This window comes from Mustelus asterias, chromosome 22 (assembly GCF_964213995.1).
Source record: "Mustelus asterias chromosome 22, sMusAst1.hap1.1, whole genome shotgun sequence".
NCBI classification, from domain to species: domain Eukaryota; kingdom Metazoa; phylum Chordata; class Chondrichthyes; order Carcharhiniformes; family Triakidae; genus Mustelus; species Mustelus asterias.
Genome location: NC_135822.1, coordinates 57,342,912 through 57,365,999, shown reverse-complemented (window position 1 = coordinate 57,365,999; position 23,088 = coordinate 57,342,912). Strand labels below are relative to the sequence as shown.

The window sequence follows — 23,088 nt, the reverse complement described above, 5'->3', positions numbered from 1 at the left end:
GGCGCGGCACGGTGGCACAGTGGTTAGCACTGCTGCCTCACAGCGCCAGGGACCCGGGTTCGAATCCCGGCTCGGGTCACTGTGTGGAGTTTGCACACTCTCTCCGTGTCTTAGTGGGTTTCCTCCGGGTGCTCCGGTTTCCTCCCACAGTCCAAAGATGTGCAGGTTGGGTGGATTTTCCATGCTGAATTGCCTCTTAGTGACCAAAGATGTGCAGGTTGTGTGGATTGGCCGTGGTAAATTGCCCCTTAGTGTCCCAAAGATGTGCAGGTTAGGTGGATTGGCCATGCTAAATTGCCCCTTAGTGTCCCAAAGATGTGCAGGTTAGGTGGATTGGCCATGCTAAATTGCACCTTAGTGTCCAAAGATGTGTGGGTTACTTGGATTGGCCATGCTAAATTGCCCCTTAGTGTCCAAAGATGTGTGGGTTACTTGGATTGGCCATGCTAAATTGTCCCTTAGTGTCCAAAGATGCGCAGGTTAGGTGAATTGGCCATGCTAAATTGCACCTTAGTGTCCAAAGATGTGTGAGTTAGGTTGATTGGCCATGCTAAATTGTCCCTTAGTGTCCAAAGATGTGTGGGTTAGGTTGATTGGCCATGCTCAACTGGCCCTTAGTGTCAGGGGGATGAGCTAGGGTAAATGCATGGGGTTATGGGGGAAGGGCCTGGGTGGATTGTGGTGGGTGCAGGCTCGATGGACCGAATTGCATTCTTCTGCATCATAGGGATGCTATGACTCTATAACTCCTCAGATACTAAAATGATCCATGCCCGTGTGCAGCAAGACAACTTTCAGGCTTGGGCTGATGAGTGGCAAGTGACATTCACACCACACAATTGCCTGGTAAGACCCTCTCAAAGAGAGTATCTAAACTCCTCCCCTTGACATTCAATGGTATTACCATTGCTGAATCTCCCACCATCTAGGGGTCACCATTGCCCAGAAATTGAACTGAAGCAGCCAAACAAACACTGTGGCTACCAGAGCAGGTCAGAGGCTGGGAATCCTGCGGAGAGTAACTCTCAAACTCTCTGATTCCCAAATAGTCTGTCTACCATCTCCAAGAAACAAGTGTGTACCATCTACAAGATGCACTGCAGCAATTCACCAAAGATCCTTAGACAGCACCTTCCAAACCCACAACCACTTCCATCTAAAAGGACAAGGGCAGCAGATACATGGGGAACACCACCACCTGCAAGTTCCCCTCCAAAACACTCACCATCCTGACTTGGAAATATATCGCCGTTCCTTCGCAGTCGCTGGGTCAAAATCCTGGAATTCCCTCCCTCACGGCATTGTGGGTCAACCCACAGCACTGCAGCGATTCAAGATGGCGGCTCACCACCACCTTCTCAAGGGGCAACTAGGGATGGGCAATAAATGTTGGCCAGCCAGCGACGGCCATGTCCCACGAATGAATTTTTAAAAATTTAGGAGCGTGATGGAATACTCTCCACTTGCCTGGATGAGTGTGGCTCCAACAACACTCAAGAAACTCAACGTCTTCCAGGACAAAACAGTCCTGCTTGTTTGGCACCCCAACTACAAGATGCAGAGCAGCAACTCGCCAAGGCTTCTTCAACAGCACCTCCCAAACCCACGACCTCTACCATCTAGAAGGACAAGGGCAGCAGACACATGGGGAACACCACCACCTGCAAGTTCCCCTCCGAGCCAATCGCCATCCTGACTTGGAAATACATTGGCCGTTCCTTCACTGTCGCTGGGCCAGAATCTTGGAACTCCCTCCCTAACAGCACTGTGGGTGTACCTACACCACACGGACTGCAGCGAGTTCAAGATGGCGGCTCACCACCAACTTCTTAATTAAGGATAGGAACAAATGCTGGCCTGGACAGCGACGCCCTCATCTCATGAAAGAATGAAAAAAGGCAACAGATCAGACATTGTGGGAAAACCCCAAAGTGATGGAGAGCTTTGAGAATCAAATGACCCCAAAGTCACCTGTTCTTCCCGAATAAGCTACACCAACACATGTTTCAAATTATTCATATGCTGTATCCAAAAATTGTTGAGAAAACCAGCATTATGTGTTACACCAGATGGGTTCACTTCCTGGCGTAGGGAGGTAGGAAGCAAGCCAGCCGAGGCCTGGGAATGATTAAAACTCCGAACCCACTCCAGAAGGCATTGAGAAAACTCTGACGGGTGGTTTCCATTTAGCTATAGGCTAAGGATCCCCTGCAAACCCTGACACCAGGGACATGCACAATGGTACAATGTCTTTTCATGTACAGAAGGGTTACAGGAGGCCATTTGGCCCATCATGTCAGTGCCAGCTCACTGCCACAGGAACTTACCTAGTCCTACTCCCCCTGTCGTCCCGGAAGTTTTCTCTCTTCTTTAGTTATCAAATATCCTTTTGAATACCTCATTTAATATGCCTCCACCGCATGCTCAGGCAGCGCTTAGTAGATTCTGACAACCCCCAGGGTAAAATTTTTATGTGTCCAGATCATCACAACCTCCGTGCAGACGCTATAGTTAAGAAAGTCCACCAACTCCTCTACTTTCTCAGAAGTTGTAGAAATTGCAGCGGACATGCCAAATTTCCTCAGTCTCCTGAGAAAGTAGAGACGTAGCATCTGCATGGAGGGACCAGGACAGGTTGTTGGTGGTCTGGACATCTAAAAACCTGAAGCTCTCGACCCTTTCCACTTCGTCCCTGTCCTTCTAGATGGGAGCGGTCGTGGGTTTGGAAGGTGCTGCCTAAAGATCTTTGGTGAATTGTTGCAGTGCATCTTGTAAACGGTCCACACTGCTGCTACTGAGCGTCGGTGGTGGAGGGAGTGAATGTTTGTGGATGGGGTGCCAATCAAGTGGGGCTGCTTTGTCCTGGATGGTGTCGAGCTTCTCGAGTGTTGTTGGAGCTGCACCCATCCAGGCAAGTGGGGAGTATTCCATCACACTCCTGACTTGTGCCTTGTAGATGGTGGACAGGCTTTGGGGGAGTCAGGAGGTGAGTTACTCTCCGCAGGATTCCCAGCCTCTGACCTGCTCTTGTAGCCACTGTGGTTGGGTCCAGATTAGTTTCTGGTCAATGGCAATCCCCAGAATGTTGGCCATTCAATAAGATAATGGCTGATCTTGTCGTGGACTCAGCTCCACTTACCCGCCCGCTCACCATAACCCTTAATTCCTTTACTGTTCAAAACTTTATCTACCATCCCAGCCGGCGTCTTGAGAAATGGAAAAGTTAGGGAACCTGAAACACTGGAAGTACACAGCAAGATAGCACTAATCCGTCAGAGAGAAAAGACATGTTATTGCTTTGTGTGAGGATATGCAAACCCACAGAAAGGGGGAACTGGTTCTGGGGAAAGAGAAACAGAACTAAGGTTTCAGGTCTGTGACCTTTCATAAGATCTGAATATAATGGGTTGCGCATCCATGACATGATCTAGTCTTGGGCTAACAAGTGGCAAATAACATTCGTGCCACGCAAGTGTCAGGCAATAACCATCTCTTACAAGAGAGAATCCAACCATCACCCCTGGGCATTCATTGCCATCACTGGACCCACCCCCACTATCAACAAGATCCTGGAGGGGTACCACTGACCAGAAATGAAACTGGACCAAGCCATTTGGACAGATACATGGATAGGAAAGATTTAGAGAGATATGGACCAAATGCAGGCAAATGGGCTAAGCTTAGATGGGCTTTTTGGTCGGCATGGACCAGTTTGGGCCAAAGGGCCTGCCTCCGTGACATAGATTCTATGTAGACATATAAATACTGTTGCCACAAAAGCAGGTCAGAGGCTGGGAATCCTGCAGAGAGTAACTCACCTCCTGACTCCCCCAAACCTGTCCATCATATCCAAGTTTTTAAGTTGATTTTATTTGTGTCACAAGTAGGCTGACATTCACACTGCAATGAAGTTACTGTGAAAATCCCCTAGTCGCCACACTCCTGTTCGGGTTACACTGAGGGAGAATTTAGCACCTAACCAGCACGTCTTTCGGACTGTGGGAGGAAACCGGAGCACAGTCAGCCGAGGCCAGAATCGAACCCGGGTCTCTGGCGCTGTGAGGCAGCAGTGCTAACCACTGCGTCACCTTATGTGCGATTATCTTGGCATTAAAGGCTCCAGGAACTCGGTGTTGCAGGTTGAGGTTTTCTGCTCTTTTAGAAAAACACACCTTAGTCCATTGACTTTGCTGGGAGCCACAGTAACTTCCACACTGGAAACAAAGGCCCTGTCTCGAGGCTTTTGCCGCTGGATGGCCAATTGTACCTGTGACAAAGGAGGGGAAAGGAAACAGGAGCAATGAATCATAGCAGCTGTAATTAATGACAAACTCAACCTTGACTGAGCCACCAACAGGGAAGGGCTTAACATAGAATCAAAGAAAGAATCATAGAAACTCTACAGTGCAGAAGGCCATTCGGCCCATCGAGTCTGCATCGACAATAATCCCACCCAGACCCTATCCCCGTAACCCCATATATTTACCCTGCTAATCCCTCTAACAGACACATCTCGGGACACTAAGGGGCAATTTAGGATGACCAATGCATCCAACCCACACATCTTTGGAGTGTGGGAGGAAACCGGAGCGCCCGGAGGAAACCCACGCAGACACGGGGAGAATGTGCAAACTCCACACAGACAGTGACCCGAGCCGGGAATCGAACCCGGGTCCCTGGCGCTGTGAGGCAGCAGTGCTAACCACTGCGTCACCGTGCCGCCCGTTAACAGCAGATGTTTGCTCAGAAAATAAGTGGAGGATCAGAGGGACTCCCCAAACAGCATTCCCAATAGCTGGTCATAGAATCATAGAATCCTACAGTGCAGAAGGAGGCCATTTGGCCCATCGTATCTGCATCGAGCACAATTCCACCAGGCCCTATCCCCACAACCCCATGTATTTACCCTAGCTAGTCCCCCTGACAGTAAGGGGCAATTTAGCATGGTCAATCCCCCGAGTCTGCACATCTTTGGACACTAAGCAATTTAGTATGGCCAATCCACCTAACCTACACATCTTTGGACACTAAGGGGCAATTTAGCATGGCCAATCCACCTAACATGCACATCTTTGGACACTAAGGGGCAATTTAGCATGGCCAATCCCCCTAACATGCACATCTTTGGTCACTAAGGGGCAATTTAGGCTGGCCAATCCACCCAACCTGCACATCTTTGGTCACTAAGGGGCAATTTAGCATGGCCCATCCCCCTAACCTGCACATCTTTGGACTGTGGGAGGGAACTGGAGCACCCGGAGGAAACCCACGCAGACATGGGGAGAACGTGCAAACTCGGCACAGACAGTGGCCCAAGCTGGGAATCGAACCCAGGTCACTGGAGCTCTGAGGCAGCAGTGCTAACCACTGTGCCTCCGTGCCAACCATGGAGTAGAACTATGACGCTCTGGCAGCAAACCCGTTGGCTGCGTGGCGCTCGGGGGAAGCTGAAATAGAAAGGCAAGCAGTGATTAGGGAGTGCACATCAAGAACAGGGTTAATATTGGCACACGGCAATGATGGAAGCATCAGCACTGTCCATGCCCGATCTGGGAATTAACCAAGTCAGAGCTGTGCGGGTGAATGATGTCGCTGTGGTTTAAAGACATCGATCTGATTGTGTGCTGCTGTCAGGTCTCTGGGGTGGAGAATGATGATGGATGGTTCCTGGTTACGCCTGAATGAGAGATGGACTGGCTGAGAGTCCCATTGTTAATGTGACTGTCAGGCAGGGGTGAGAGGAAGAGAATTTGCATTTATAGAGTGCACCGTTCCACCATTTCTGCATCCCACAGCACTTTAACAGCCAACTAGATACTTTTGAAAGTGTTGTTTTAAAGTGGTCCCTGTTGTAATACAGTAAACACGGCAGTCAATTTGTGCGTGGTTGGCTCACACAAACAGCAACGTGATAATGGCCAGGTAATCTGTTTCTTTGTGATGGTGACTGAGGGACAACCTTCTGACCTGCGCACCAGAGAACATTCTGGGAGTGGCATTTCCATTCTTACAGTGACAGCAACTGCATTCTACAGAGATAAACAACTATGGCGATGGGTGGCACAGTGACTAGCACTGCTGCCTCACAGCGCCAGGGACCTGGGTTCGATTCCCAGCCTCGGGTCACTGTCTGTGTGGAGTCTGCACGTTCTCCCCATGTCTGCGTGGGTTTCCTCCGGGTGCTCCGGTTTCCTCCCACAGTCCAAAGATGTGCAGGTTAGGTGGATTGGCCATGCTAAATTGCCCCTTAGTGTCCAAAGAGTGTGGGTTAGGTTGATTGGCCATGCTAAATTGTCCCTTAGTGTCCAAAGATATGTAGGTTAGGGGGATTGGCCATGCTAAATTGGCCCTCAGTGTCCAAAGATGTGTGGGTTAGGTTGATTGGCCATGCTAAGTTGCCCCTTAGTGTCAGGGGTCCTAGAAGGGTAAATATGTGGGGTTATGGGGATAGGATCTGGGTGGGATTGTGGTTGATCAGGCTCGATGGGCCAAATGGCCTCCTTCTGCACTGTATATTCTGTGATTCTATGACGGATAAGGCAGGGGAGTGGGACTAGGTAGAATGCTTTTTCAGAGAGACAGTTTGGGCTCGATGGGCTGAATGGCCTTCTTCTGCTCTGTAAAGGTACTGCGATTCTACATCATCCTTTGCTGTGTTACAAAAGGTACTTAGAGGTCATTTGAACCACAGAAGGAGACCATTTGGCCCAACTAGTGCATGCCAGCAGTTACGATCCACATCGATCCAGATCGATCTACACATCGATCCAGATCGATCTACAATCGAGAGAAAAGGGGCAGGATTCTCCGGCCGCACTGGTCTAAGAGCCAGAAATTCCCGCCCAACTGTTAATGGGGGTTTCACATTGTCCGCACCCCGCCCACTAAAATTCCAGTGGGGGGCGGGAATGGGAGAATTCCGACCAAGAACCCCAGCCTATTCAGTCTTCTATGATAGGAAAAAAACCTCTCCGTTCTGGCACCAGCTTTTCTGCACCTTCCCCAGTGCATCTGCGTCCATTTTATAATCTGGAGACCAGAACTGTGTGCTCTGATCTCAAAATGTGATCTAGAACATAGACCATCGAACATTACAGCGCCGTACAGGCCCTTCGACCCTCAATATTGCGCCAACCTGTGAAACCAATCTAAAGCCCATCTAACCTACACTATTCCAATATCATCCACATGTTTGTCCCATGACCCTGTATATTATATTATCTGTGTATTATTGGGGGGACCCTGTGAGCTTCTTTATTACCTTGTAAAACAGATTGTGTGCAATGAATTCCTTTCTGTTTCCAAACCAGAGTGTGGATAAGATACCTTAAAAATTACACTTCAGTTTCTCCTATCAGCCCCAGTCTGTTTTATTGAATTAATATTTATAATTTACTAGTGTCCTACAGGGAGATCAATTAGTTTAAAGTTCATTTATTAGTGTCACAAGTAGGCTTACATTAACACTGCAATGACGTTACTGTGAAAATCCCCGAGTGGCCACACTCCGGCACCTGTTCGGGTACACTGAGGGAGGATTTAGCACCTAACCCGCACGTTTTAGGTACGGGTTAGGTGGATTGGCCATGCTAAATTGCACCTTAGTGTCCCAGGATGAGTAGGTTAGAGGGATTCGCGGGGTAAATATGTGGGATTACGGGGATAGGGCCTGGGTGGGATTGTTGTTGGTGCAGACTCGATGGACCAAATGGCCTCCTTCTGCCCTGTGGGGTTCTACGATTCTATAATAGAAGGCAAAAAGAACTTTTGAACTGCGCAGCAGGTCTATGGGAGACCTGCAAATCCTACATTGTTTCCATGTGTTCCAAAAGGGCATCTAATTTGATAAAACACATACCGTTGCAGGGCTTACGGGTATAAAGAGTGGGGGGGGGGGAGTGTAGCTCATTGGATCGCTCCTGCAACGGGCTGGCAGGGGTGCAATGGGCCAAATGGCCTTCTCTCTGCCTGTTGCTGTCACAGCTGCAGTGCCTTTGTTGTGGATTGATGCTAGAAAGCTCTCTGCTGACTCAATAGCAAGCTTCTCACGGGGGTGGAGGCGGGAGGGGGGGGGGGGGGCGGTGGTCTGTGTTCAGGCTCAAGGGGAAACCTCGCGACTGTGCACTCAGCTGTTGCTTTGCCAGGCTCTGGCAGGATCACTGGTGAGTCAGAGCCCCTGAGTACAGCTGCACTCGGAGCCCAGCATGCCTGATAGTGCTGGATTTGTACAGATCTGTACATGACTGGGTTACTGAACAATCTGCTCTCTATCTATCTCTCTCTCTTTGCTGTGGGCAACAGAGGAGCTAATACACTCCAGAACGCAGCAACATCATCCTACTCCCCACGCCCTGCAGGAAGAGAGAGGCTGCTATCCAGCTCTGCAGGTTAGAGAATTTATTTGCTAAACTATACAAATTGCTGGTGTGATTTACAAGATGAGCAAAGCTCCAGGGTCTGTCTATGGGTATCATAGAATCCGACAGTGCAGAAGGAGGCCATTCGGCCCATCGCGTCTGCACCGACCACAATCCCACCTATCCCCATGCATTTATCCTAGCCAGTCCTCCTAACACGAAGGGGCAATTTAGCATGGCCAATCCACCTAACCCGCACATCTTTCGGACTGTGGGAGGAAACTGGAGCACCCGGAGGAAACCCACGCAGACATGGGGAGAATGTGCAGACTCCGCACAGACAGTGACCCAAGCCGGGAATCGAACCCGGGTCCCTGGCGCTGTGAGGCAGCAGTGCTAACCCACTGTGCCACCGTGCCGCCCACGGTAGCACTGCCTTTTTCCAGTAGGCTCTCTTTAGCAACATGCATTTCCAATGGCAACCGTTAACACTAAGCCGGCTTCAGAGGAGGGTGTAGGACCTGAGGGGTTTGGCCATTCAGGACTGAGATGAGGAGAGATTTCTTCATGCAGGACGTTATAAATCTTTGGAATTCTGTACCACGGGCGGGTTTTTACAACCTCAAAACTGTAAAATCCCCCCCCGAAGTCAACAGACCTTTCCATGGTCCACCCCTCGCCCGCTCCGATTCCCGTGGTGGGCAGGAGGATAACATTCTAGCCCACATGTGCATAGACGCTCAACGTGGCACGGTACAGTGGCACAGTGGTTGGCACTGCTGCCTCACAGCGCCAGGGACCCGGGTTCGATCCCTGGCTTGGGTCACTGTCCGTGTGGAGTTTGATGTGGAAATGCCGGCGTTGGACTGGGGTGAGAACTCTCACAACACCAGGTTAAAGTCACCTGAGGAAGGAGCAGAGCTCCAAAAGCTCGCGATTCCAGATAAACCTGTTGGACTTTTAACCTGGTGTTGAGAGACTTCTTAGTGTGGAGTTTGCACATTCTCCCCGTGTCTGCATGGGTTTCCTCCGGGGGCTCCGGTTTCCCTCCCACTGTCCAAAGATGTGTGGGTTAGGTGGATTGGCCATGCTAAATTGCCCCTTAGTGTCCAAAGGTGTGCGGGTTAGGTGGATTGGCCATGCTAAATTGTCCCTTAGTGTCCAAAGATGTGCAGGTTAGGTGGATTGGCCATGCTAAATTGTCCCTTAGTGTCCAAAGATGTGCAGGTTAGGTGGATTGGCCATGCTAAATTGCCCCTTAGTGTCCAAAGATGTGTGGGTTAGGTGGATTGGCCATGCTAAATTGCCCCTTAGTGTCCAAAGATGTGTGGGTTAGGTGGATTGGCCATGCTAAATTGCCCCTTAGTGTCCAAAGATGTGTAGGTTAGGTGGATTGGCCCTGCTTAATTCTGAAAAACGTGCTGGTCAGGTGCATTGACCCGAACAGGTGCCGGAGTGTGGCGACTGGGGGGAATTTCACAATAACTTCATTGCAGTGTTAATGTAAGCCTTACTTGTGACTAGTAAATAAATAAACATTTTATTGCGGCGTTTAAGTCGGATTGATTTTGCAATTAGCCTGGATGAATTATTCTTTTTGTTAAAAAATAACTCACAGCGGTGAGTCATGTGGGGGTGGTTGTTCTGGACTTAATGAGTAGAATGGAGAATGATTGGCAGCTCGCAAATGTGTGTGAATGTCTAAAACTGACATTGGCTTGAATTTTACGCTCCCCCCCAGCAGGTTTGGAGTGGCCATGTAGCACCCACTCTTAAGGGCCCTTTCCCTCCCAGCCGCAATTCTCCAGCTAGCCGGTGGCACAAAGATCAGAATAGGGAATAGGATTTATTGAAGTCCTAGCTCTTGAAGGGAAGGTGTGAGGAAGAGGGCGCCTCCATCAGTAGCTCCCATCTGACTGAGGGTGTCCTCCCTCCCCCCCACCGGCTTACCCACTGATACTTTAATTGCCCCCCTCGCGGCCCCACCAGGAACCCCCCTACCCTCCCTTCTCCAGGACCCCGTATCCGGCTTCCATGTCCCGAAACTTGGTCCCAGGCATGTCACTTGCAGTGCCTCTTCCGTCCACTGCAGCGCTGTACCTGGATGAGTCAGAGTTGGGCAAACTGATCAGCTTTTTTTAATTCATTCGTGGGGCATGGGCGTCGCTGGCTGGGCCCAGCATTTACTGCCCATCCCTAGTTGCCCCTTGAGAAGGTGGTGGTGAGCCGCCATCTTGAATCGCTGCAGTCCACGTGCTGTGGGTTGACCCACAATGCCGCTAGGGAGGGAATTCCAGGATTTTGACCCAGCGACTCCGAAGGAACGGCCGATATATTTCCGAGTCAGGATGGTGAGTGGCTCGGAGGGGAGCTTGCAGGTGGTGCTGTTCCCCATGTATCTGCTGCCCTTGTCCTTCTAGATGGTAGAGGTTGTGGGTTTGGAAGGTGCTGTCTAAGGATGAGTTGCTGCAGTGCATCTTGTAGATGGTCCACACTGCTGCTCCTGAGGTGGTGGAGCGAGTGGATGTGGTGCCAATGAAGCGGGCTGCTTTGTCCTGGCAGCTTTCCAAGGCAGGGTTTCCTTCCAAATGGCGATGGAAGCCCCCTCCCCCCACACCCGCCCCCGCCTGCTGTCAACCAACACTTAGTTGAGCGTAAAATGGCAGCAGATCTGTCAGAGTCAGTGGGGACAGGTCGAGACCCCTCCATTTTAAAAATTAAGGCCCCGTTGCCCCGGTGATTTTTCTTCATGGGATGCTGGCATTGCAGACAAGGCCAGCTTTAGTTGCCCATTCCTATTTGTGGTAGTGAGCTGCCTTCTCGTGTCCCACAGTCCACTTGGCTTGACTTGGCTGTTGGGTATAACTGAGTGACTTGCTTGGCCATTTCAGAGGAGCACTCAGGAGTCAACCACATGGGGGGGTCTGGAGTCACATATAGGCCAGACCGGGCAAGGACGGAAGATTTCTTTCCCTGAAGTAAATGGGTTTTTAATGACAATCGCGGTCACCATGACTGGGACTCACTTTCAATTCAATTTTAGATTTATTAATTAATTGAATTTTGTATGAATTAATCAAATTTAAATCCATGCCCCGGTGGGATTTGAACCTGTGTCCACAGATCATTAGCCAGGGTCTCTGGATTGTTAGCCCAGTGACATTACCACTAAGCCACCATTTCCCCACACGAATCTGTGTAATGTCAGGACATGTACAGTGCGGATTTGATACATGGGTTAGATCAAACACTCCCAGGAAAGTTTCACACTTAGCAATCTCACAAACATCAATTAGCCCCAAGATCTGCAGTCCTGTCACATCCCTGTAGTTAGAAATGGTGGTGGATAATTAAACAGCTAACTGGTGGAGGAAGCTCCACAAATATCCCCATCCTCAATGACAGCAGAGCCCAGCATACAAAAGACAAAGGCTGCAGCGTTTGCAATCCTCTTTAGTCTGAAGTGGATGATCCATCCCAGTCTCCTACTGAGAAATTCCCATCATCAGAACTGCCAACCTTCAGTCAATTCAATGTCAACAAAAGACCTAAGTGACTGGATTTTTGGATTTTACCAGGATACAGACCTCATTATAGCCTTGTTCCAAAAATGGGCAACACTCCCGGGACAGGTACAGCACGGGGTTAGATACAGAGTAAACCTCCCTCTACATTGTCCTCCATCAAACACTCCGAGGACAGGTACAGCACGGGGTTAGATACAGAGTAAAGCTCCCTCTACATTGTCCTCCATCAAACACTCCCAGGACAGCTACAGCACGGGGTTAGATACAGAGTAAAGCTCCCTCTACACTGTCCCCATCAAACACACTCAGGATAGGTACAACACAGGGTAAGATACTGAGTAAAGCTCCCTCTACACTGTCCCCATAAAACACTCCCAGGGCAGGTACAGCACGGGGTTAGATATAGAGTAAAGCTCCCTCTACACTGTCCCCATCAAACACTCCCAGGACAGGTACAGCATGGGGTTAGATACAGAGTAAAGCTCGCTCTAACTGTCCCCATCAAACACACTCAGGATAGGTACAACACAGGGTAAGATACTGAGTAAAGCTCCCTCTACACTGTCCCCATAAAACACTCCCAGGGCAGGTACAGCACGGGGTTAGATATAGAGTAAAGCTTCCTCTACACTGTCCCCATCAAACACTCCCAGGACAGGTACAGCACGGGGTTAGATACAGAGTAAAGCTCCCTCTACACTGACCCCATCAAACAATCCCAGGACAGGTACGGCATGGGGTTAGATACAGAGTAAAACTCGCTCTAACTGTCCCCATCAAACACACTCAAGATAGGTACAACACGGGGTAAGATACTGAGTAAAGCTCCCTCTACACTGTCCCCATCAAGCACTCCCAGGGCAGGTACAGCACGGGTTAGATATAGAGTAAAGCTTCCTCTACACTGTCCCCCATCAAACACTCCCAGGACAGGTACAGCACAGGGTTAGATACAGAGCAAAGCTCCCTCTACACTGTCCCCATCAAACACTCCCAGGACAGGTACAGCACGGGGTTAGATACAGAGTAAAGCTCCCTCTACACTGTCCCCATCAAACACTCCCAGGACAGGTACAGCATGGGGTTAGATACAGAGTAAAACTCCCTCTACACTGTCCCCCATCAAACACTCCCAGGACAGGTACAGCATGGGGTTAGATACAGAGTAAAACTCCCTCTACACTGTCCCCCATCAAACACTCCCAGGACAGGTACAGCATGGGGTTAGATACAGAGTAAAACTCCCTCTACACTGTCCTATTAGTCAGGACAGGGACAGCACAGAGTAAAGCACACTCCACTCTACCTGAACAATGTGACTCAATCCCTTCTATATCAGGGAGTGATTGGAACCAGGGAGCGATTGGAATCAGGGAGCAGAAACATTTTCTCCTGGTTACTCGAGTCACACATCAGTGATATACACTTATAGCCTCTCACTTTCCTTGCAGCCTTTAATAATTTCCCTCTTCAAATCTTCCTTTTAACTGCTTTGATTGACTTGGTTTCAATGGTCTCTTATAAGTAAGCCTTCCGCTGATAGCTTTGTTAGTTCTAATAGCTTTGCATGGAAAATGAGCTTGGTTATGCTGTTGTTCCATTTCCCACACCAGTGTCCTGCGGTTCTCTGGGGTAAGTTGCCAGCTTGTCCACTGGGCAGCAGGATGTTGCTGCCAAGGAACGTCCATGCCAAAGGCTGCTGTTGGGTTCTCGTCACTGCAGTATTCTCGTATCACAGGGTTCTCTGAACAGGACAGGTGGCGTGCCTGAAGTTACCCTGTGGAGGAAAGCTTTCTGACTGCAGAGGTTTCAAATCTCAATTCCATCTGTGTCTGAACAAATAATTGTGATTCATCGAAACGTCCTTGTGCGAGATGTAGTAAATGCGCCTAGTTTGGGGGCGTTTAAGAGATCCGTAGATAGGTTCATGGACGAAAAGAAATTGGTTTAGGTTGGAGAGTCACAGTTTTTTTTTTTAACTGGTCGGTGCAACATCGTGGGCCGAAGGGCCTGTTCTGCGCTGTAATGTTCTATGTTCTATGTTCTATGTTGTTGGCTGTAGAATCTTAAATAATACAGAATAGAAGGAGGCAACCCAGCTCATCCTGGCAAGCCAGCTCTTTGAAAGAGTGTGCTTGTTTCTTTATCTTCAGGAATTTAGCAATGTTTCCCCACTACCTGCAGCCTGTGCTGCTGTAGACAGGCTGGAGTGTGGCGACTGGGGGATTTTCACAGTAACTTCACTGCAATGTTAATGTTTAATTTGATTTGATTTATTGCCACATGTATTATCACACAGTGAAAAGTCTTGTTTCTTGCATGCAATGCAGACAAAGCACATTGTTCATAGAGAAGGAAAGGAGAGAGTGCAGAATAAGGGCGGCACGGTAGCACAGTGGTTAGCACTGCTGCTTCATAGCTCCAGGGTCCCGGGTTCGATTCCCGGCTCGGGTCACTGTCTGTGTGGAGTTTGCACATTCTCCTCGTGTCTGCGTGGGTTTCCTCCGGGTGCTGCGGTTTCCTCCCACAGTCCAAAGATGTGCGGGTTAGGTTGATTGGCCAGGTTAAAAAATTGCCCCTTAGAGTCCTGGGATGTGTAGGTTAGAGGGATTAGCGGGTAAAAGTATGTGGGGGTAGGGCCTGGGTGGGATTGTGGTCGGTGCAGACTCGATGGGCTGAATGGCCTCCTTCTGCACTGTAGGGTTTCTATGAATTCTATGAAATGTAGTGCCACAGTCACAGCTAGGGTCTAGAGAAAGATCAACTTAATGCAAGGTAGGTCCATTCAAAAGTCTGACGGCAGCAGGGAAGAAGCTGTTCTTGAGTCGGTTGGTATGTGATCTCAGACTTTTGTATCTTTTTCCCGACGGAAGACGGGGGAAGAGTGAATGTCTGGGGCGTGTGAGGTCCTTGATTATGCCGGCTGCTTTCCCGAGGCAGCGGGAAGTGTAGACAGAGTCAATGGATGGGAGGCTGGTTTGTGTGATGGATTGGGCTACATTCACGACCTTTTGTAGTTCCTTGCGGTCTTGGGCAGAGCAGGAGCCATACCAAGCTGTGATACAACTGGAAAGGATGCTTTCTATGGTGCATCTGTAACATTGCTAGATTCCTGAAGATAAGGAAACAAGCAGACTTTTACATCTGTAAAAGTTAGTGACCGTTGTAGTGGACATGCCAAATTTCCTTAGTCCCCTGAGAAAGTAGAGGTGTTGGTGGGCTTTCTTAACTATAGCGCGACATGAGGTGATGTTGGTGATCTGGACACCTAAAAACCTGAAGCTCTCGACTCATTCCACTTCATCCCCGTTGATGTCAACAGGGGCAGGTAATGTAAGCCTACTTGTGAAACTAATAAATAAATTAAACTAAACATGTCAGATCACCTTTGCCGTCTTTGGTTCTTTGACCCGGCTTGGGGTCACTGTCTGTGCAGAATCTGCGCATTCTCCCCCGTGTCTGCGCGGGTTTCCTCCGGGTGCTCCGGTTTCGTCCCACTGTCCGAAAGACATGCTGGTTAGGTGTATTGGCCATGCTAAATTCTCCGTCAGTGTACCCGAACAGGCTCCGGAGTGTGACGACTGGGGGATTTTCACAGTAATGTCATTGCAGTGTTATTATAAGTCTAATAATAAACCTTAAACAATACTCCAGTTGAGGCTGAACCAGTGTTTTATACAGGGTCATCATAATTTCTTTATTTTTGTCTCTCTATACCTTATTGAAACATAGAAACATGAAGCAGGAGGAGGCCATTCGGCCCTTCGAGCCTGCTGCACCATTCATTTTGATCATGGCTGATCATCAAATTCAATATCCTGATCCCCCCCTTCCTCCCCCATATCCCTTCATCCCTTTACCCCCAAGAGTGAAATCTAATTTCTTCTTGAAATCACACAATGTTTTGGCCTCAACTACTTTCTGTGGGAGTGAATTCCACACATTCACCACCCTCTGGGTGAAGAAATTTCTCCTCACCTCAGTCCTAAAAGGTTTACCCCTTATCCTCAAACTATGACCCCTAGTTCTGGACTCCCCCCACCATCGGGAACATTCTTTCTGATTCTACCCTGTCTAACCCTGTTAGAATTTTATCAGTTTCTATGAGATCCCCTCTCACTCTTCTAAACTCCAGTGAATATAATCCTAACCGACTTAGTCTCTCCTCATATGACAGACCTGCCATCCCAGGAATCAGCCTGGTAAACCTTTGCTGCACTCCCTCTACCTTTCATAAATAAATCAGGACAATAAAATTGATAGAGACTTATTCCCACCACCAATGCAAAAAACACCCCACTACAATACAGATTTCCATAGACCAAAGGAGCACCAACCCAACAATACCTCCTATGCAAAGCATAGGTAGTGGGCAGCACGGTAGCACAGTGGTTAGCACTGCTGCTTCACAGCTCCAGGGACCTGGGTTCGATTCCCGGCTTGGGTCACTGTCTGTGTGGAGTTTGCACATTCTCCCCGTGTCTGCGTGGGTTTCCTCCGGGTGCCCCGGTTTCCTCCCACAGTCCAAAGATGTGCGGGTTAGGTTGATTGGCCATGCTAAAATTGCCCCTTAGTGTCCTGGGATGCGTGGATTAGCGGGTAAAATATGTAGGGATATGGGGGTAGGGCCTGGGTGGGATTGTGGTCGGTGCAGACTCAATGGGCTGAATGGCCTCTTTCTGTGCTGTATGATTTCTATGATTAAATAACTATATTCTGTTCCTCACTTCAATGCATACAGGCACTTTTATTAAATGAGCTTTTAGACTCAGTAATTTTCTTGCTCACCACCTCTAGTCTACCAACGCTAACATCTTCCCGACAAACTACAAGCCTTATCCACCTACATGTTACTAACACAATGGGAATTCCCTTTGCTGTAATCACTTTACATCAAGCCTCTAATTCCAAAAATAAAGGATTAGCTTTCTGCCTGCGTCACGTTTCTTCATTCCTGGGAGCTATTAAACCTTTAACTGAGTGAGGTTGCTTTGTAACAGATTTAACAACACCAGGTTAAAGTCCAACAGGTTTATTTGCCAGTGTTTGCCTTCCAATATTGGACCCGGGCCAATGATTATATCCAATAGAATCCCCAGAAAGCTGCGCTGAAAACTGTCGCTTGATATGGCATCTGGGGATCAATATTAGCAAGTCCACAGCCAAACAAAAAGTTTGTGCAAACAACCTCACTGCGACTGGTCAACCTCAGCTCTGTGCTACCTGGCTCCAGCGTCATCCACAGGTCGAGTTGTCAGCTACAAGTTGCTAGAGACACAAGTTGCCAGGTACAAGTTGCCAGAGTTCCAGCTCTCCTTGTCTGCTCTTCCCGTGTTTCTGGAGCACCAGTCCGGATTACTAGCCCAGTGGCATTCCCGCCATGCTGCCTTCAATGGTGGAAGAGGTTTCAGAGATAGGAAGAGTGTGAGGACATGGAAAGATTTGAAACGATGAGTGAGAATTTTAAAATTGAGGCATTGCCGGACCAAGAGCCAGTGTGGGTTAATGAGCAAGGTCTTGAATGGGACTTGCTGTGAATTACGATACAGGCAGCGGTTTGAATGAGTATATGGAGGGTGGAAGATATCCATGGATTCTAGAGGTGCTGGAGAGGTCCTGGGAGTGAGGACCAATTGAGAGATATGGTAAGAAGGTAGGTTTATAGGGAAGAGGCTTGAGAAAGGGCCTTTCTCTTCCATTCTTCTGCAAACCGCAAAAGCTACACAGGAGCACTCCCGCCGAGCAGCTCTGTATAATAACACTGTTTCACTGGCGATGAGGAACAGTTGGAGTGGATACCAATCCCAGTTGGCTGGACGGCTGGTTTGTGATGTGGAGTGATGCCAACAGCGCGGGTTCAATTCCCGTACCAGCCGAGGTTACTTATGAAGACCCTGCCTTCTCACCCTTGCCTGAGTGATCCTCGGGTGAAAATCACCACCAGTCCATTCGCCCCCTCAAAGGGGAAAGCAGCCTATGGATATCTGAGACTATGGTCCCTTTACCTCTACTTTCTCATGCTTCCTCTGAATAGGACAGGAATAGAGGGATATGGTCCCTGGAAGGGTAGGAGATTTTAGTTCACACGGGCAGCATGGTCGGTGCAGGCTCGGAGGGCCGAAGGGCCTGTTCCTGTGCTGTAATTTTCTTTGTTCTTTTACCAATCCTAGCAAACTCCACAGGATGTATGAGTGACATTCTTAGGCAAGCCAATGAGGGCAGTGACACTCGAATCTCAACCTTAATTATACAACCATAGAATCGTACAGTGCAGAGGGAGACCATTCGGCCCATCGAGTCTGCACCGACCACAATCCCACCCAGGCCCCATCCCCACAACCCCATGCATTTACCCTGCCTGGTCCCCCCTTACTCTATGGGGCAATTTAGCACGGCCAATCCACTTAACCCGCACATCTTTCGGACTGTGGGAGGAAACCGGAGCACCCGGAGGAAGCCCACGCAGACACGGGGAGAACGTGTAAACTCCACACAGACCCGCGGTGGGAATCGAACTTGGGTCCCTGGCGCTGTGAGGCAGCGGTGCTAACCACTGTGCCGCCCCAAGCCATAAAGCATACATGAGGTCATTCGGCCCATTGTGCCTGTTCTACCTTTTGAAAGAATTATCCAATTAGTCTCATTCCCCCCCTTTCTTTCCCCATATCCCTGCAATTCTTTGCTCTTCAAGTATATATCCAATGGAAAGTTCCTATCAAGTCTGCTTCCACCAACCTTTCAGGCTGTATATTGCAGATTGTAACCCGGTGTATAAAACAATGTTGCCCTTGGGTTTGCTTTTGCCAATTATCTTAAATCTGGTTACCGAATCTCTTGCCACTGAAAACACTTCTCCCTATCGACTCTTTCAAAACCCTTCACAATTAGTAACACTAGACAATCTCCCCATCACCGTCTCCGTTCTGCGGGGAACAGCCCAGCAGTCTCTCCACGTAACTGGAGTCATTAATCACTGGTAAATCTTCTCTGCGTTGACCTGACACCCTTCCTGAAGTGTGGTGTGAATCCAGTAGTCCAGCTGAGACCTCCACAGTGTTTTGTAAAGGTTTAGTATAACTTCCTTCCTCTTGTACCTCTGTGCCTCAATTAGCAAAGACGATTGGTGCGGCGTTTGGACTGGGGTGGGCACAGTAAGAAGTCTCACAACACCAGGTTAAAGTCCGACGGGTTTATTTGGAATCACGAGCTTTCGGAGCGCTGCTCCTTCATCAGGTGAGAGGAGAGTTGGGTTCACAAACACGGCATACATAGGCAAAGACACAGTTGCAAGATAGTGGTTGGAATGCGCGACTTTACAGGTAATCTTGTAAAGACTCTGTAAAGACTCGCATTCCAACCATTGCATTTAAGTCTGTGTCTATATATTTGTGAATCCACTCACCTGATGAAGGAGCAGCACTCCGAAAGCTACCAAATAAACCTGTTGGGCTTTAATCTGGTGTTGTGAGACTTCTTTTCATTAATAAAGCCAGGATCCTATTTTTAACAGCTTTCTCAACTTATCCTACCACTCTATCTGAGTAGGTAAGGAAGTAGATAAATAAATGGTTTTACAGGACTCGAGCCAGCCACTGACAAGGCCATTGCTTGACTCTGACTGCGTACATGCTAAATGAACAAATAAAATGGATAACTTAACACAGCCTCCAATTGAAAAACCCCCTTACTGAGGGGTGATTGTGGCTGCAGAACCGCCACCCCTCCTCCGCACTGCCATTGTGCTTCACAATGCAGTGCGGTGCGTCCTGATAACAACAGGACCACTGTGTCGGCCTACCAGCTTGTGGAAGCCATGTCAAACAAGGCACAATGGTGCAGCTCCAGGAGATAAAAGAAGGACTCATCATAGCTCGGCACCACATGACGGCAGCAAATGGGGTCCAATTCTTTACTCCTCGAAGGCCAAAATCAACTCAGGGCTCTAAGACATCCAAATGGCCACAGCATCCATAGAGTGGGAGCAGACAAGGCGAAGGATGGAGGAAAGGGGATGTCCTATTTTATATAGAATGCAGAGCCATTCAGCCTCATCTTAATCCATCCAGAAAGGCTTGACAGCGCTTTTGAGTATATTCTCTGGAAACGAGATGGCCAAGAGGTGATCTAATGGCAGTCTTTTAAGATTTAAGATTTGATAGGTTTGGGTGGCACAGCGGTTAGCACTGCTGCCTCACAGCACCAGGGACCCGGGTTCAATTCCGGCCTCGGGGTCACTGTCTGTGTGGAGTTTGCGTGTTCTCCCCTGTTTCTGGATGGGTTTACTCCGGGTGCTCCGGTTTCCATCTGCCATCTGGCAGATGGTGGAATTTGAACTCAATAAAAAACATCCGGAATTAAACTGATGACCATGAAACCATTGTCGGAAAAACCCATCTGGTTCACTAATGTCCTTAGGGAAGAAAATCTGCCATCCTTACCCGGGTAATTCATCCATGGGACATGGGTGTCGCTGGCTCGCCAGTATTTATTGCCCATCCCTAGTTGCCCTTGAACTGAGTGGCTTAGCTAGGCCATTTCAGAGGGCAGTTGAGAGTCAACCACATTGCTATGGCTCTGGAATCACATGTAGGCCAGACCGGGTAAGGACAGCAGATTTCCTTCCCTAAAGGACATTAGTGAACCAGATGGGTTTTTCCAACAATGGTTTCATGGTCATCAGTAGATTCTTAATTCAAGATATTTTTTATTGCATTCAAATTCCACCATCTGCTGTGGCAGGATTCGAACCTGGGTCCCCAGAACATTAGCTGAGCTTCTGGATTAATAGTTTAGCGAAAATACCACTAAGCCATCGCCTTTCCTGTAGGTCTGGCCTACATGTTGCCTTTCCTGTAGGTCTGGCCTCCGAGGGAAGCTAGGGGATGGGCAATAACTGCTGGCCAGCCAGCGATGCCCACGTCCCATGAATGAATAAGAATTCAGAAAGTGGCTCCGCTCAACCTTCGATGCCCCATCCTTTGCCATCACCACGGTGCCAGCTGCAACCGAGACATTTCACACTCAGAAGCAAGCTGGAATTTCAAACCAGAATCACGGGATCTCACAGCACCAGGAGGCCATTCAGCCAACCCTGCCTATGCTGGCTCTGCTATTCAATTAGTCTCGGACCAGAGCTGTCTTTCTGTAGCATGCATTTTATTTTCCATTTTCCAAATATTCATGCGTCTTCCATTTAGAATCATAGAATCCCTACAGAGCAGAAGGAGGCCATTCAGCCCATCGAGCCTGCACTGACCACAATCCCATCCAGGCCCTCTTCCCGTAACCTTTCATATTTACCCTGCTAATCCCTCTGACACTAGGGGTCAATTTAGCATGGTCAATCCATCCAACCCGCACGTCTTTGAACACGTAGGGGCAATGTAACATGGCCAATCCCCCTAACCTGCACATTTTTGGACGCGAAAGGGCAATTTAGCATGGCCAATCCACCTAACCCGCACATCTTTGAACATTTAGGGGCAATTTAGCATGGCCAATCCTCCTAACCTGCACATCTTTGGACACTAAGGGGCAATTTAGCATGGCCAATCCCCCTAACCTGCACATCTTTGGACACTAAGGGGCAATTTAGCATGACCAATCCACCTAACCTACACATCTTTGGACACTAAGGGGCAATTTTGCATGGCCAATCCACCTAAGCTACATATCTTTGGACACTAAGGGGCAATTTGGCCTGGCCAATCCCCCTAACCTGCACATCTTTGGACACTAAGGCGCAATTTAGCATGGCCAATCCACCTAACCTGCACATCTTTTGGGAGGAAACAGGAGCACCCGGCGGAAACCCATGCAGACACGGGGAGAACGTGCAGACTCCACACAGACAGTGACCTAAGCCGGGAATCGAACCTGGGTCCCTGGCACTGTGAGGCAGCAGTGCTAACCACTGTGCCACTGTGCCGCCGTGCCATCTTTCATTCCTCCCCTTTTCGGGCAGATCATAACAACTTACTGCATAAAAATAGTTTCTCCTCATTTCCTTTTTTCTGATGAGACTTTAGTCACCAGGGATTTCTATACACGTTGGCATATGAAAATCAATCTCACATACAATACTTATTGCATAAATTAAGTCATTCCTTTTACAACCCTAATAGCTCAGTCGGGTTTTGGCAATTCCTGGTGGGATATTGAATCAGACCAGGAAAAGTCCCAGATTTTACCCTGGATTGGTGCAATATACTGATATTTTCAATATTTCTGATGTTTGATATTCGTACCCCAGAGATTGGTGGGGGCAAATTGGTCCTGCTCCCGATCGCTCCCTGGCGACCCCTCCAGACAAGTTTGGACATCAAGTGAACGCAGCAAGAGCCTCCGAGCGGGCCTCTGCCTCACCTCGATCGGAAGGTTCCGGCTTCGAGTCCCACTCCAGGACCTGAGCACGAAAATCAAGGCTGACGTTCTCGTGCAATAGTGAGGGAGTGCTGCATTGTCCAAGGTGCCAGCTTTTGGCTGAGACATTAAACTGAGGCCTCATCTGCCTGCGCAGGTGTGAAGAATAGCAGGGGAGTTATCCCCAGTGCTCTGGCCAAAATCCATCCTTCTTTGGGCGGCGCGGTAGCACAGTGGTTAGCACTGCTGCCTCACAGTGCCAGGGACCTGGGTTCGATTCCCGGCTTGGGTCACTGTCTGTGTGGAATTTTCGCATTCTCCCCGTGTCTGCGTGGGTTTCCTCCGGGTGCTCCAGTTTCCTCCCACAGTCCAAAGATGTGCGGGTTAGATGGATTGGCCATGCTAAATTGCCCTAGTGTCCAAAGATGTGCGGGTTAGGTGGATTGGCAATGCTAAATTGCCCTTTAGTGTCCAAAGGTGTGCAGGTTAGATGGATTGGCCATGCTAAATTGCCCTAGTGTCCAAAGATGTGTAGGTTAGGTGGATTGGCCATGCTAAATTGCCCCTTAGTGTCCAAAGATGTGCAGGTTAGGTGGATTGGCCATGCTAAATTGCCCCATAATATCCAAAGATGTGTGGGTTAGGTGGATTGGCCATGCTAAATTGCCCCTTCGTGTCCAAAGATGTGTCAGTTATGTGGATTGGCCATGCTAAATTGCCCCATAATATCCAAAGATGTGTGGGTTAGGTGGATTGGCCGTGCTAAATTGCCCCTTAGTGTCCAAAGATGTGTGGGTTAGGTGGATTGGCCATGCTAAATTGCCCCATAATATCCAAAGATG

The 23,088-nt window shown here is 49.0% G+C and overlaps 1 protein-coding gene across 2 annotated transcripts in view; it reads left to right on the top strand.

Moving 5' to 3' along the window:
* LOC144510060 (phytanoyl-CoA hydroxylase-interacting protein-like) overlaps positions 1-23,088 on the top strand; it is an 84,550-nt gene that overhangs the window by 11,161 nt on the left and 50,301 nt on the right. The window contains exon 2 of one of the 2 annotated variants that reach the window (XM_078239287.1): positions 8,302-8,387. The exons of the other annotated variant lie outside the window; for it this stretch is intronic. The gene's annotated coding sequence lies outside the window, so the exon portion shown is untranslated. The remainder of the gene's footprint in view (positions 1-8,301; positions 8,388-23,088) is intronic. 2 annotated transcript variants of the gene reach the window in all.